Below are 14,432 nucleotides of genomic sequence, written 5' to 3'. Positions count from 1 at the left end.
ACCATAGTATATGTTCCAAAACCCTACTGCAAATCGATGTTAGTGATATGAGCCTGTAACTCAGCGGATTACTCCTATTTCCCTTTTAGGGTATTGGTGTGACTTAAGCAATTTTCCAGTTTTTAGGTGCGGATCTTTCTGTGAGCGAGCGGTTTTATATAATTGCTAAATATGGAGGTACTGTATCAGCATACTCTGAAAGGAACCTGACTGATACACAATCTGGACCGGAGGCCCTACCTTTATTAAGTGATTTAAGATACTTTGCTTCATCGAGGGTATCTACTTCTATGTTTCTCATCTTCGCAGCTGTCCTTGAATGGAATTCAGGAATATTTACTTCGCCTTCTTTGGTGAAGGAGTTTCGGAAAACGCTGTTTAATATTTCTGCTTTAGTCGAACTGTCATCAGTGGCTTCATCTGGGAGAGAGTAGATGTACTGATAATGGTTTCAGCGTCATCCTCCAACATACAGCGTAATGCCATAATCACAAGAGCTAACCTGTGTCTAAATGACCTACAGAATATTGATGGGTTGTGCAGGCTCTGACAGTTGAGCTTAAGGAAATAAATGTAACCTATTGCGCGTACACAGCGAACGAAATACACTACTGTGTAACTGCACTATTGATGACAAATTGTTGGAAATAGTAACCACCTTAAAATACCTAGGAGGAGCTACCAAGAGCGACGTTAAGTGGAATGACCACATAAAACAAGTCGCAGGAAAAGCAGACGCCAGATTGAAGTCTGTAGGAAGCATCTTAATGAAATGTGATTCATCGACGAAAGAAGTGGCTTATGAGGCGCTTGTTCGACCGATTCTTGGATATTTTCATCAGTCTGGGATCCTTACCACGTAGGACTCATGAAAGAGATAGAGAATACGCACGACGATTGGTGCGTTTCGCGAAGGGATCGTATAGCTTGCGCAAGAGCGTAACGTAGGTGCTCAACAAACTCCAGTGGCGTTGTGCATCACAGACAAGTTTACTGCTGAAACTTTTTGAGATTAGTTTCTCGGAAGAGTTGGACAACATGTTACTTCCTCCCACATATATTTCGAATGACCGCGATGAAAAGATTCGAGAAATGAGAGCTGATACACAGGTTTACAGACAATAATTATTCGCAAGCGCCATTTGCGAGTGGTACAGGGGCGGGGGATCAGTTGGTGGCACCAGAAGTACCCTTCGCCACACACCTTGGGTTATTTGCGGAGTAGATGTGGATGTAGAAACAGAGTGATCGAAGGATAGTGAAACATTGTGGAAACGTTTTTGAGGCATGCGGAAGAGAAGTAACGAATAAACATTCAAAAGAAACTGATTGTAATTTCTACGTGAGATGGTAATATTTGTTAGCAACGTACCACGTTTACGTTCCAGGTTAGAAACGTCGCTCGGTGTGACGACCATCTACATCCACGACAGCCTAAAACCGCACTATACCACTTCGCAATTCGCAGCACTCTTTGAAGGGTGGACTGTGGAATGTTCAGCTGTTGTGGCACAGCTCGTGCGGTGCTTGAAGATCGTACAATGGGTCGAGCGTTCCTAGCCACAGCAGTAATAACTTCTCAACAATTTGTGACGCAAATGGCCGTCGGTCTCTCCCAGGAGCAATTCCCAAACCGCCAGTTAATTCGAACTTCCAAATCATGTTCTTAAATTCCGGTGCGGAAAGGACCTACGTCCATCGATTCTCGAGAAGTGCACCAGCACGATACAAACAGCCTTACGAGTAAAGCCGTGCTCACCTTGTGCAGATCCGTGTTGACTTTCTGCAACTGTAATGCATATTAATGCTTACGTTTCAACGCTACGCCATCCTATGAGTACCGGCGTGTAATGGCAAGTCATGACGCTAACAGTACTAAAAACGCAAATCCCGCAGCCCACAGTCGGAACATCATTACTATACCGATGGGTACCCACAATGTAAATAGTTTTCCATCTACACTGGCTCAAGTATCAAAACGTTAATCATAACCACATTTTGTATCGTGTGAACATCGATCCTCAACATCAGGTCCAACTAACAGAAGCTGTATCAATTGATTTGTAGGTGATCTGCCGCCTGTTGATAATACATACTGTCTTGTGAATGTGCTGTACTTCAGTCCGAGTGCGCGAAGAAGTGCTTCGACATCGACGGCAATAACCACAGCTTACAAGAACTATCGACCTTGCCGAGCTGAGATCACGTGTGTGACTCTGCGACACAGATAGCCGTATCGTAGGTGCAACAACGTCGGAGTGGTGTCTGCGGAGAGGCTTCACAAACATGTTGTCCCTGAAGAGAAGCAGGAGTCTTTCCGATTGCTGCTGCGGCAGCGGTCTGGATGACTGACTGATTTGGCCTTGTAACACTGACCAATATGGCCTTGCTTATGCTGGTTCTGCAAATGGATGAAAGCGATGGGAAAGTGCAGCGAGGACATGCAGCTATGCTGTCGCCCTAGTATTACAGCTGGCAACCAAAGACGCCGCAACTAAAGCCGTCGGCACGAGTGAAATGTTCAAATGTGTGTGAATTCCTAAGGGACCAAGCTGCTGAGGTCATCGGTCCCTAGACTTATACACTACTTAAACTAACTTATGCTAAGAACAACACAAGTACCCATGCCCGAGGGAGGACTCGAACCTGCGACGGGCGGAGCCGCACGGACCGTTCAAGGCGCCTAAGACCGCGCGGCTCGGCACGACTGAAACTCTACCGGCGTTTAGTAATGTCGACTGCCTCTCGGACTTCTGTTCACAATGGGATGATGCTTTTGCTAAAACACGAACATTAGCAAAGTCTGTATCGTGACCAAATGTTCCACCACGTTCAGCTACAGCCGATTTACATGGTTGCTTGAGGCTTAGACTTTCTTAACTACACGGTCTTGTACGGAGAGAGAGAGAGAGAGAGAGAGAGAGAGAGAGAGAGAGAGAGAGAGAGAGAGAGAGAGAGAATATAAAAATATAAAAGCCAGAAGGTCTTCCCTTTGGGATCAGTCACGCTTTTTACCTACGGAAGAAAAGGACATCAATTGTCGTTGTGCTCCATCATCTTCTTTCTTGTGAGCCACATCTCAACGCTTATAGCCCTGACTACTGACTTTGTACAGTAGCCATTTGGTATCTTAGTTGAATCATTCCTAATTTCATTTCCAAAAGTACGAGGGGCGTTTAATAAATAATGCAAAACATTTCTTCCCTGGCCAATTTCGGTTGAAAAATGCGGAATTTGATGTGGAATATCGTAGAATATTCTCACTTCAGCGTTTCGCAAAGTTCCGATAAGTACCGGAGCTATATGAGTACACAACCTTCAAAATGGCTTCTGTAACGGAGATGCGTTCCAAGCACGTTGTTGTCACTGAGTTTCTTTTGGCGGAAAGCAAGAGCATCGCAGACATATAAAGGCGCTTGCGGAATGTTTACGGACATCTGGCAGTGAACAAAAGCACCGCGAGACGTTGGGCGAGGCGTCTGCCTACGTCGCAACGAGATCGCGCAAACCTGTCCGATATCCCGCGTGCCACCGCCGCCCCCCCCCTCCCGCCCCCCGACATCTGTCATTCCTGAAACGCCGGAACGTGCGGACACTCTCATTCGAGGTGATCGAACAATCACAAACATCTCACTGCACAACTGAGTGTCTCTGTTGGCAGTGCTGACACACTTGTCCATCAGTTGGGATACTCAAAGGTGTGTTCCCGCTGGATCCCTAACGGAAGAACGTACTTTAAGTGCAACGAACGACCATCTGCGCGGAATTACTTGTGCGTTAGGAGGCTGACTATGACAATTTTTTGTGAAACATCGACACAGGCGATGAAACATAGGTACATCATTTGAAAACGGAAACAAAGTGGTGCCAAATCTTACCTTTCCTCGAAGGAAAAGTTCAAAACCGCATCCTCAGTCGCAAAGTCACGGCGACGGTCGTCTGGGACCCCGAAGGGTTTATTCTGTTTCAAGGTGCCGGCCGCGGCAGCCGAGCGGTTCTAGACACTTCAGTCCGGAACCGCGCGACTGCTACGGTCGCATGTTCAAATCCTGCCTCGGGAATGGATGTGTCTAATGTCCTTAGGTTAGTTAGGTTTAAGTAGTTATAAGTTCTAGGGGACTGATGACCATAGATGTTAAGTCCCATAGTGCTCAGAGCCATTTGAACCATTTTTGTTTGATGGTCTTCTTCATGGTGCAACGATCAAGTATGAAGTGTACTGTGCTACCCCCAGGAAACTATAGAATCAACTTTGGAGTGTTTGTCGCCACAAAAATGCAAACGAACTTCTACTTCTCCATGACTATGCAAGGCCTCATACAAGTCTGCGCACCCGAGAGGATTAGACTGTTCTTCCTCAGGCATCCTACAGCCCGGATCTCGCACCTACCGACTTCCGTTTACTGGCCAATTAAAGATGCACTCCACCGGAACCAGTATGTGGATGAGGTTACTGAAGCAGCAAGACATTGGCTGCGACATCGACCAGTAGAGTGGTGACTACACGGGCATACAGGTCCTCCCAAACAAGCGGCGTAACGCCGTGGTACTGAACGGAGATTATGTTGAAAAATACGGGTTAGTAGTTAAAAGACTGGAGGATAATATTCTGTATTGGAATCTTGAATAAAAGCAACCCGCTTTCGTACAAAGAATGTATTACGTTACTTATTGAATGCCCCTTGTAAATTGGCTTCGTAACTGATCCAATATGTCCTTTTTGCCAGCGTTCTGAGAACTGCCGTGTTTTCCCCAGGGTGGTGTTCGGAATACGAATGTACTCGGTATTTCTTGGTTTATGTACACTTAATTTTCAGTTGGGCTGTCCTAAGAATAGGACAACAAAGAACGGCACACCTGTCCTCTCTTTCCACTGTGAAATCCCATTAAGGGTGGATGCTGTTGTCACGCCTGTGGAAATTCTTCGGTTTCTTCACTCCATGCGGCCACACTGCGAAGGCCTCATCCACATGAAGTCCTCCCCCCGGTAGCTGTGTGGCCGGCGAGACGGAATGTCAATCCTAAGGGCCCGGGTTCGATTCCCGACTGGGTCGGAGATTTTCTTCGCTCAGGGACTGGGTGTTGTGTTGTCGTAATCATCATCATTTCATCCCCATCGATACGCAAGTAGCCGAAGTAGCGTCTAATCGAACTACTTGCACCCGGCGAACGGTCTATCCGACGCGAGGCCCTAGTCACACAACAGTTTTACATCCACATAAAGCAGAGGTGTGATGGTTTTATAAATGTTCCCTCGAGCCCTTCTTCCAAAAGCCTCGAGCTGCGATGCCGTACCAGTGCCCAAGAACTTTTAACACAGTCAACAGAAAACTATTTTCCGTTGTGAAAAAGCAGCTTGTGTATATGACAAAGCACGTGACTTCACGCACAGTGATTTCCCGCGCAGAAACTGTGTCACAGTGCAAGAAGCCCAGGGTTCATTGCTCCGAGTAACGTCTCGTCCGCCCACTGGGAGCAAACCGCAGAATGGAGACGGAGGACGGTTGCAGGAACCTGCCACCTGCCATGAGTGGGAAGAGACTTGCGTGACTCGCCGTAATGGCCGACCTGTACAAACACCGCTGCGGTACGCCTTGCCGTCGAGTGGAGTTCTTCTGACGTAATGTACTTGCGTGGTCGACAGTGTGTGAAGTTGGTGACCTCCAAGAAAAAAGCCTTTACCAGGCAGCAGCGCATACGTAATGTGGAGGGCAGTGAGACTCTACAGTACATTTGTTAATATAGTGTACAACAGACAATGTTATCTCCGGAGAAATGCCTAATTGTCACATGCAGCCCATTGGAAACTTATATCGTGTTCAGATAGTGTCCATAAAAGAATCGATGGTCACACGAAATGAAGTATGGAACGTAAAAGGAGGCGATGAAATTGAAATTCCGACATTAAAAGCAATCGGACATTCAAGTAATTTCAGTGCCGACACTTGAAAATTTGTCCCGGTCTGGAAGTCGAACCCGGATTTCCCGCTTTAGGCCAGTGGCCGCCTCAGAAGCTTCAGCCATCCGAGCACCTTCCCGTCCAACCCGAATACCCAACTTGTCGCACACTACATACGTAGCGTCGTAGCATCCCCTGTCCATTACCCTCATTACTCGTACCTTCACTATGATTCCCGCAGGACGTCGAACGAAGATTGCATGTGCACCGAATTATTGTTAATTGACGTCAAGGCTCATATATTTATATGTGTAGTGTTTGTTCCTAGGGACACACCCGAATTGCCTTGGAGCAATCAATAATGAATCAGTGCAGGTGCACTCTTCTTCCGATCTCTTGCGTAAATCAGCCTGAAGCTGCGAGCAATGAAGGTAATGGACAGGGGATGCTATGTACGTAGTGTGCGACAATTTGAGAATTTGGGTTGGACGTGGAGAGCGATCAGGTAGCCAAAGCTATAAGGCAACCGCTCGCCTAAAGCGGGGAATTCGGGTTCGAGTCCCTGTCCACAATATAATGCATACAGGGATACGAAAACAGAAGTGGAACACTTGAATTAAAAGTGCACAGTCTTTTCATTGATTTTGTGTATCTCCTAACAGTTATAAAACAGGGCAAAATGAAACACACCAACAAGACAATTTTGATATACAGAAACTCCTTTATCAGTATGAGTACTTACATATCATTATTGCTTCTAGAACAGAGTTTAGCGCGGCGTGCAGACACTCACCTGAAAAAGAGACAAAGACAAATATCAGTAACAATGGAATTGGTAACCATGAGTACGTACACTGATGAGCCAAAACATTTTGGCCACCTGCTTAATTGCTTGTTTGTCCGCCTTTGGGACGAAATACGTCACTGGTTCTACATGTCAGGGATGCGACAGTTTGTTGGTAGGTTTGTGGAGGTATGTGGCATTAGATGACTATGCTTAGGTTATATAATTCGCATAAATAACGGGCCGCAGATTTGCGTATGCAGGGAGGGCGCCCAATATCGACCCAGATGGGTTCCATAGAATTTACATTAGGAGAATTTGGTCGCCGAGACATCAACGTGAATACACTACAATGATCCTCAAACCACTGTAGCGTGGCTTTGGCTCCGAGACACGGACAATTATATTGCTTCAGATGAGATTACTATATCGGAAGACATCAAGCATGAAGGGATACAGGTGATTCACAACTGTCAGCGTGTCTTAGATTACTACCACAGGCCCCATGCAAGGGCAGGAGAGTGTTTTCATAGTATAGTACTGCTCCGAACTGCCTGCGTCCGCGGCCCGCTGGACGCTCTGAACCGTCGTTCACCTCGATGACGCTGTTTGTGGAGACGACCATCGACCTAGTGTAGCAAAAATGTGATTCACCCAAAGAGGTGATAGTTCCGAACTGACTGCAATCGTAACTGACGACGTCATTAGGTCAACATGTGAACACACAGAGGTGGTCTGCTGCGGAGCTCCGTGTGTGTACGGTGAACGGTGTGCTCCGAAACACTCGTGGGTGCTCCAACATTGTGCTCTTTCGTCAGATCACCATCTATCTTACAAACAGACAAGCCTCCGAACCCTATGTTTCGTGAAGAGTCGTGGTCGTCTAACCATTGAGCGCCTAGTGGTAGTTTCACTGTCCTACTTCTTTCTGTATATTCTTACAACAGTAGCACGTGAAAATTCGACCAGTTTCGCCGTTTTAGAGATGCTCGTTCACAGGCTCTGCGTTAAAATAACTGTCCTTTTGCAGAGTTGCTTATTTCAATGGATTTCTCCATTTGCACCCAAAGGTCCGCTAGTGTGGTCCCCGTCGGTATCTCCTCCGCTTACATACTTTCATTACGGCGTCACCTGGCTACAACGCCACCAGGCGTCGTCCAACGTCGCTGTGGGCAATATTTTGTCTTATCAGTGTAGCAGCGCAGACAGCACAAGGAGGGATCTATGCGTTGTGGTACCAAACAGTGTCCGAATTCTGAATATGTGTACTCGAATACAGCTCTTGGCATGTTGCTGCTCTGCGTCCAAACTACTTCCTCCAGTTAGTAAGAGTAACAAGGGAAAACATGCCAAAAATGTAATGTCCTGGTGATGAACACACTGCGATGTAACCCACTGCATGCCTGAGGGTTTCAAAGCATATCACGTTCAAGGCGAATCATGTGTAAGAATGGCGTGTACTTTTTTTTGCAAATAAAAAAAACATGGTACTGTAAAAATTGTCTGCAAATCTACTAGTTTTGTTCTATCATAATCCATCTTTTACGGAGAGTAAAAGCAGGTTCAAAATGGTTCAAATGGCTCTGAGCACTATGGGACTTAACGTATGACGTCATCAGTCCACTAGAACTTAGAACTATCTAAACCTAGCTAAACTAAGGACATCACACACTTCCATGCCGGAGGCAGGATTCGAACCTGCGACCATAGCGGTCGCGCGGGTCCGGACTGAACCGCTCGGCCACAACGGCCGGCAGTAAAAGCAGCTTTTATTCGTTTCATATGATGCTTCACATGTGTTTATTCCATTTATTGTTACATGTTATAATCGTCAGAAAATTTGTTAACATCAACCGTACAGCTGCCCCAACCACGGCGCCTGAGGCCCATTCTGTGAACTATCATCGCAGACCCTGTGTTCCTCATTTCAGAATTTTACTAGAAGCATTGTCATAGAGTCGCTTATTTATATTGACTTTTATACAGTCACGTTACTTACATATCCAAATAGATGTCCTGAACCGTAGCTCCTGTATTCCGGCATTTGAAGTAACAATAGCTTTGGCGCCGGCTGGCGGCAGACCAAGGAATGTGTGGTGGAGGCGGCATTCGTGAGAGATTTAATTTTGTCGTCGCCAAGGACACTGATGACGCAGAAACGGTGAAATGTAGAGTCTGTTGTCTTGCATTTCTTACTGTTGCTCCCGAAATGCATCTTTGACAACCCTTTATCGTATTCGTATGCTCACATCGACGCACAGTGGTTTGGTAAATCTCAGCATCCTGAAGAGAATCCCTAATTTTATTGATCTACAGGGAAACGGAACAGAACATTTGAGCCTATTTATTGGTTTGTTGTTATTTTTCCTTAATTAAGGGATGGAGCGAGTTGTCACAGTAGTTGGATGCTCTCTTGGAAGCTCATGTTCAAAACTCCGCCGGGCCACCAAGAGCTGTGCCTTCCGTGGTCTCCGTACACAATCTCAGGTGAATTCTACGATGTTTCTCGTGAAGAGGCCACGGCTGATTTCCCGTCCCAGTCTTCTCCAGTGAAAACTTGTGCCAAGTCGCTAATGACTTAATTCTAATATGGCAAGGTGTCAACATGAGGAGATTATACCTATAATACATGCAGGAAGACTTACAGAGGATCCACGATTGACGCACGGACTGGCTGCTGACTTTGAACGGATATAAATGTTACTTATTGTTGTAAGTAGGTGAATGACGTCCAATTACGGATCGATTAGGCAACTGGCGAAAAAGTACTGGAAAAAGGAAAAAAACATAAAATACCTATGAGTTTAGTCTGGGGCTACCTAATGTGGTATGGCAATAAAAAAATAGAAGGTGTAGCCGATGCTAGCCTGAGATTAATTGTGGGATTGTTAAAAGAAATGCAAGTCATCCACGAAAGAAGTCTTACAGACCTCGTTCGATCGATTCTCAGATATTACCCATCAGGCCAAGACCCTTATCAACATGGGTTATTACAATAGGAATTAGAGTTCATACGGACACATACCGACAGTCGTTCTTCACACGCTACATTTGCCACTTGAACAGGGAAGGTAAAACTGATAAGAGGTACTTGTACACGGTCCAGTCGCACTAATATGATCACCCGTCAATAAGCCTGAATGACAACCTTTTGCAGTGCTGACGTGCAAGAAAAGAGACCTTGAGGAGCTGGAAGGTACCGACAGGGATGTGGAGCCATGCTGACTCCAGTGCTGTGGCCAGCAGCGCTAAGTTTCTCTGTTGAAGATCCATGGCACGAACTGCCCGATCAAAGTGATCCCACAGATTCTCGATTGAGTTTAAATCCGGGGAGTCTGCTGGCCAGAGGGGACCATTCGATTCATCCTGGTCCTGTTCGAACCACGCACATAGCACTAATCGGCGTGGTCCCCAAGGATAGAAACATACCTTTGTTGATCCATTGCACCCTCCATACGAGATCACCCAGGTAATGCCATGCCATGAACGCATTCCCCAGACCATAACGGTCCCTCCGCCGGCCGGAGCCCTTCCGTCGATTGTTGCAGGAACGTACGCTGCAACGGCCATCAGTCCGATGGAACATGAAACGTGAACACCTGAAAAGGCCAATGAACAGCATGAACCAGGTCCCTGTTATGGAGGTCCGTACGGGGCAACATTCCCTGAATGGTCGTTGTGGAGATACCATTGATAGCCCCTCGATTTATCTGGGCGGTCAGTTGCTCAACAGTTGCTCGTCTATTCGCCCGTACACGTCTCCGCAGCCACCGTTCACGCCGTGGTGCACCATAGATGCCGCCATTTTGCCGTGCACGGTGTAATTCAACCATAGCGGGACAAACTTAGCTGCTTAGGAAATGCTTACACCCATGGTCCGAAATCCAATGATCATGCCCCTCTGGACGTCAGATAAGTTGTTCCGTTTCTACATCACGACATCGACTGCACTGTTTTCCGCGTCTCTCCGAGAGTGGACAGAGTAGTTCATAGAAGCAGCCTCAGCTAAACGCCATTAAGTGGGTTGCGGAGTGTAGATGTTGATGGAGATGACTTAGGCGTTGTCGAGACGTTAATCGTAATCTTATATTCTCGGATGCAGAGAGTACTATTTTTCTATAAAGATGGCACAGTTTTAGTTTGCTGAAAAATCTTGCCGGTCATTTACAAGGCTGCTCTCTTCCCCAACTACGCTTAAGTTTGTACGCTAGTGTATGCATTTCCTATGCTAAACACTGAAAACCAAACCAAACTGTTTGTTTATATATTTGTTTCTGTTCATGCTGCTTTATACTGTTAAGCCAAAACGTTATTGTCACTGCTTACAGTGATGTTGGATGTCGCCTGGGAGCGTTATGGGCACGTGATGCAATAAGAAAAGTTTGTAAGTGGTGTAGATACGGACGGGAGATCACCTTAGCGAAGAAATGGGCTGCAAACGGGGAAATCCATTAAGATAAGCGACTTTCACAAATGGTAGATTATTATTATGCAAGCCTGTGAACGAATATCTCGAAAACGGCGAAACTAGTCGAATTTTCACGTTCTGTTGTCGTGAGCATCTACGGTAAGAGACAGAAGGACAGTGAAAATACCACTAGTCGTTACATGATTGGACGTCCACGACTCTTCACAGATCGTGGGTTCGGAGGTTCAAAATGGTTCAAATGGCTCTGAGCACTATGGGACTCAACATCTGTGGTCATAAGTCCCCTAGAACTTAGAACTACTTAAACCTAACTAACCTAAGGACATCACACACATCCATGCCCGAGGCAGGATTCGAACCTGCGACCGTAGCGGTCGCGCGGTTCCGGACTGAGCGCCTAGAAGGGTTCGGAGGGTTTTCTGCTCTGTAAAGTAGGATAGATGGTGGCCTATGGGATCTCTGCGGAAAGAGCGTAATGCTGGTGGATGCAAAAGTGTTTCGGGGAACACCGTTCATCGTACATTGTTGAACATGGAGCTCCACAGCAGACCACCTCTACGTGTTCACAGGTTGATCTAATGACATCGTCAATTTTGATTGTAGTGGGCACGGGTGCATCGGAATTTGACCTTCGATCAATGGAAACATCTCGGCTCTTTGGATGAATTACCTTTTTGCTACACTAGGTCCACGTTCACCTCCACAACCGCCGTCATCGAGATGAACGGCGGCTCAGAAAGTGCAGCGCCACGGACGCCGGCAGGTGCGAGAAGTATTATGCTATGGGAGACATTCGTCTGTGCTTGCATGGGTCCTGTGATAGTAATCGAAGACACGCTGACAGTTTAGAACCAACTGTATCTCTTCATGCTTGAAGTCTTTCGATATGGCGATGTCATCTTCCAGCAGCGTAATTTTCCGTGTTTCAGAACCAGAAACATGCTACAGTGGCTTGACGAGCATTATAGCGAACTCACGCTGATGTCTCGGCAGCAAAGTTCTCCTGATATAATTTGTACGGAAGCCATCTGGCTCGCTATCGGGCTCCGTCACCGCGTACATACGCTCCTGGAAATTGAAATAAGAACACCGTGAATTCATTGTCCCAGGAAGGGGAAACTTTATTGACACATTCCTGGGGTCAGATACATCACATGATCACACTGACAGAACCACAGGCACATAGACACAGGCAACAGAGCATGCACAATGTCGGCACTAGTACAGTGTATATCCACCTTTCGCAGCAATGCAGGCTGCTATTCTCCCATGGAGACGATCGTAGAGATGCTGGATGTAGTCCTGTGGAACGGCTTGCCATGCCATTTCCACCTGGCGCCTCAGTTGGACCAGCGTTCGTGCTGGACGTGCAGACCGCGTGAGACGACGCTTCATCCAGTCCCAAACATGCTCAATGGGGGATAGATCCGGAGACCTTGCTGGCCAGGGTAGTTGACTTACACCTTCTAGAGCACGTTGGGTGGCACGGGATACATGCGGACGTGCTTTGTCCTGTTGGAACAGCAAGTTCCCTTGCCGGTCTAGGAATGGTAGAACGATGGGTTCGATAACGGCTTGGATGTACCGTGCACTATTCAGTGTCCCCTCGACGATCACCAGAGGTGTACGGCCAGTGTAGGAGATCGCTCCCCACACCATGATGCCGGGTGTTGGCCCTGTCTGCCTCGGTCGTATGCAGTCCTGATTGTGGCGCTCACCTGCACGGCGCCAAACACGCATACGACCATCATTGGCACCAAGGCAGAAGCGACTCTCATCGCTGAAGACGACACGTCTCCATTCGTTCCTCCATTCACGCCTGTCGCGACACCACTGGAGGCGGGCTGCACGATGTTGGGGCATGAGCGGAAGACGGCCTAACGGTGTGCGGGACCGTAGCCCAGCTTCATGGAGACGGTGGCGAATGTTCCTCGCCGATACCCCAGGAGCAACAGTGTCCCTAATTTGCTGGGAAGTGGCGGTGCGTTCCCCTACGGCACTGCGTAAGATCCTACAGTCTTGGCGTGCATCCGTGCGTCGCTGCGGTCCGGTCCCAGGTCGACGGGCACGTGCACCTTCCGCCGACCACTGGCGGCAACATCGATGTACTGTGGAGACCTTACGCCCCACGTGTTGAACAATTCGGCGGTACGTCCACCCGGCCTCCCGTATGCCCACTATACGACCTCGCTCAAAGTCCGTCAACTGCACATACGGTTCACGTCCACGCTGTCGCGGCATGCTACCAGTGTTAAAGACTGCGATGGAGCTCCGTATGCCACGGCAAACTGGCTGACACTGACGGCGGCGGTGCACAAATGCTACGCAGCTAGCGCCATTCGACGGCCAACACCGCGGTTCCTGGTGTGTCCGCTGTGCCATGCGTGTGATCATTGCTTGTACAGCCCTCTCGCAGTGTCCGGAGCAAGTATGGTGGGTCTGACACACTGGTGTCAATGTGTTCTTTTTTCCATTTCCAGGAGTGTAGATCAGCGGCCCATTATTTACGCGAATTACACAATCTACGCATAGACATCTAATGCCACACACCTCGACAAATCTACCTACAAATTGTCGGGTCCTGATACGAAGAATCAGCGAAGTATTTCTTTGCAGATATGGATAAACAGGCTATTAAGCAAATGGTCATAATGTTTTGGCTCATCAGTGTAGAGTGCAGGGCCAAATATTCGCCTCGTGAGCCGTGCCTTGGCACGACTGTCATAACACCCAGTCTCACTTCACATTTCCCCCACCGCCACGGCCTGCTGTCCCTGCCTTAGGAGGGGAAAGATGGGGAAACAGCGAACGCGCCGCTATTTAAAGGGCAGTGTAGTCACATTGCATTGACTTGGTTTCATACCTTGAATTTCTCAACAACACCGTAATAAACTTCAGTATTATTTAATTATTTCTGGCGTGCTACAGGCATAACAAAATTTTCACCTGGTACAAACTGTCAGCATACACACAGACACTGAAAATATCAAAGATTTTTGCACTCAGGTTGTCACATAATCATGACTTATTTAGCGTCATAATAACAGAAAAGGTCTTTCACACACATGTATGTTGGTCGACAAACTGTAGCATTTTTGCAACCTCATTCTACAGATGTGGAAAGTCTACATGAAGAAAAGAATGTAAATGCCTTGGACAAGTTTGGCATGAAGACGACCGTCTTCAAAATGGGAATTACACTGTAGATCAGTCAGTTAAATCTGTATATGCACCGGGACACTTTCAACCGAAACTGGCAACAATATCGAAAACAGCTCAAAAAAATGGTTCAAATGGCTCTGAGCACTATGGGACTTAAC

General features: G+C 47.2%; 1 protein-coding gene across 2 annotated transcripts in view; it reads right to left on the bottom strand.

Moving 5' to 3' along the window:
* LOC126278455 (E3 ubiquitin-protein ligase TRIM9) overlaps nt 1–14,432 on the bottom strand; it is a 712,180-nt gene that overhangs the window by 427,717 nt on the left and 270,031 nt on the right. The gene's annotated exons all lie outside the window — the stretch shown is intronic.

The sequence above is a fragment of the Schistocerca gregaria genome, chromosome 6, assembly GCF_023897955.1.
Source record: "Schistocerca gregaria isolate iqSchGreg1 chromosome 6, iqSchGreg1.2, whole genome shotgun sequence".
Taxonomy (NCBI): Eukaryota; Metazoa; Arthropoda; class Insecta; order Orthoptera; family Acrididae; genus Schistocerca; species Schistocerca gregaria.
This window is presented reverse-complemented; position numbering and strand designations above follow the sequence as displayed.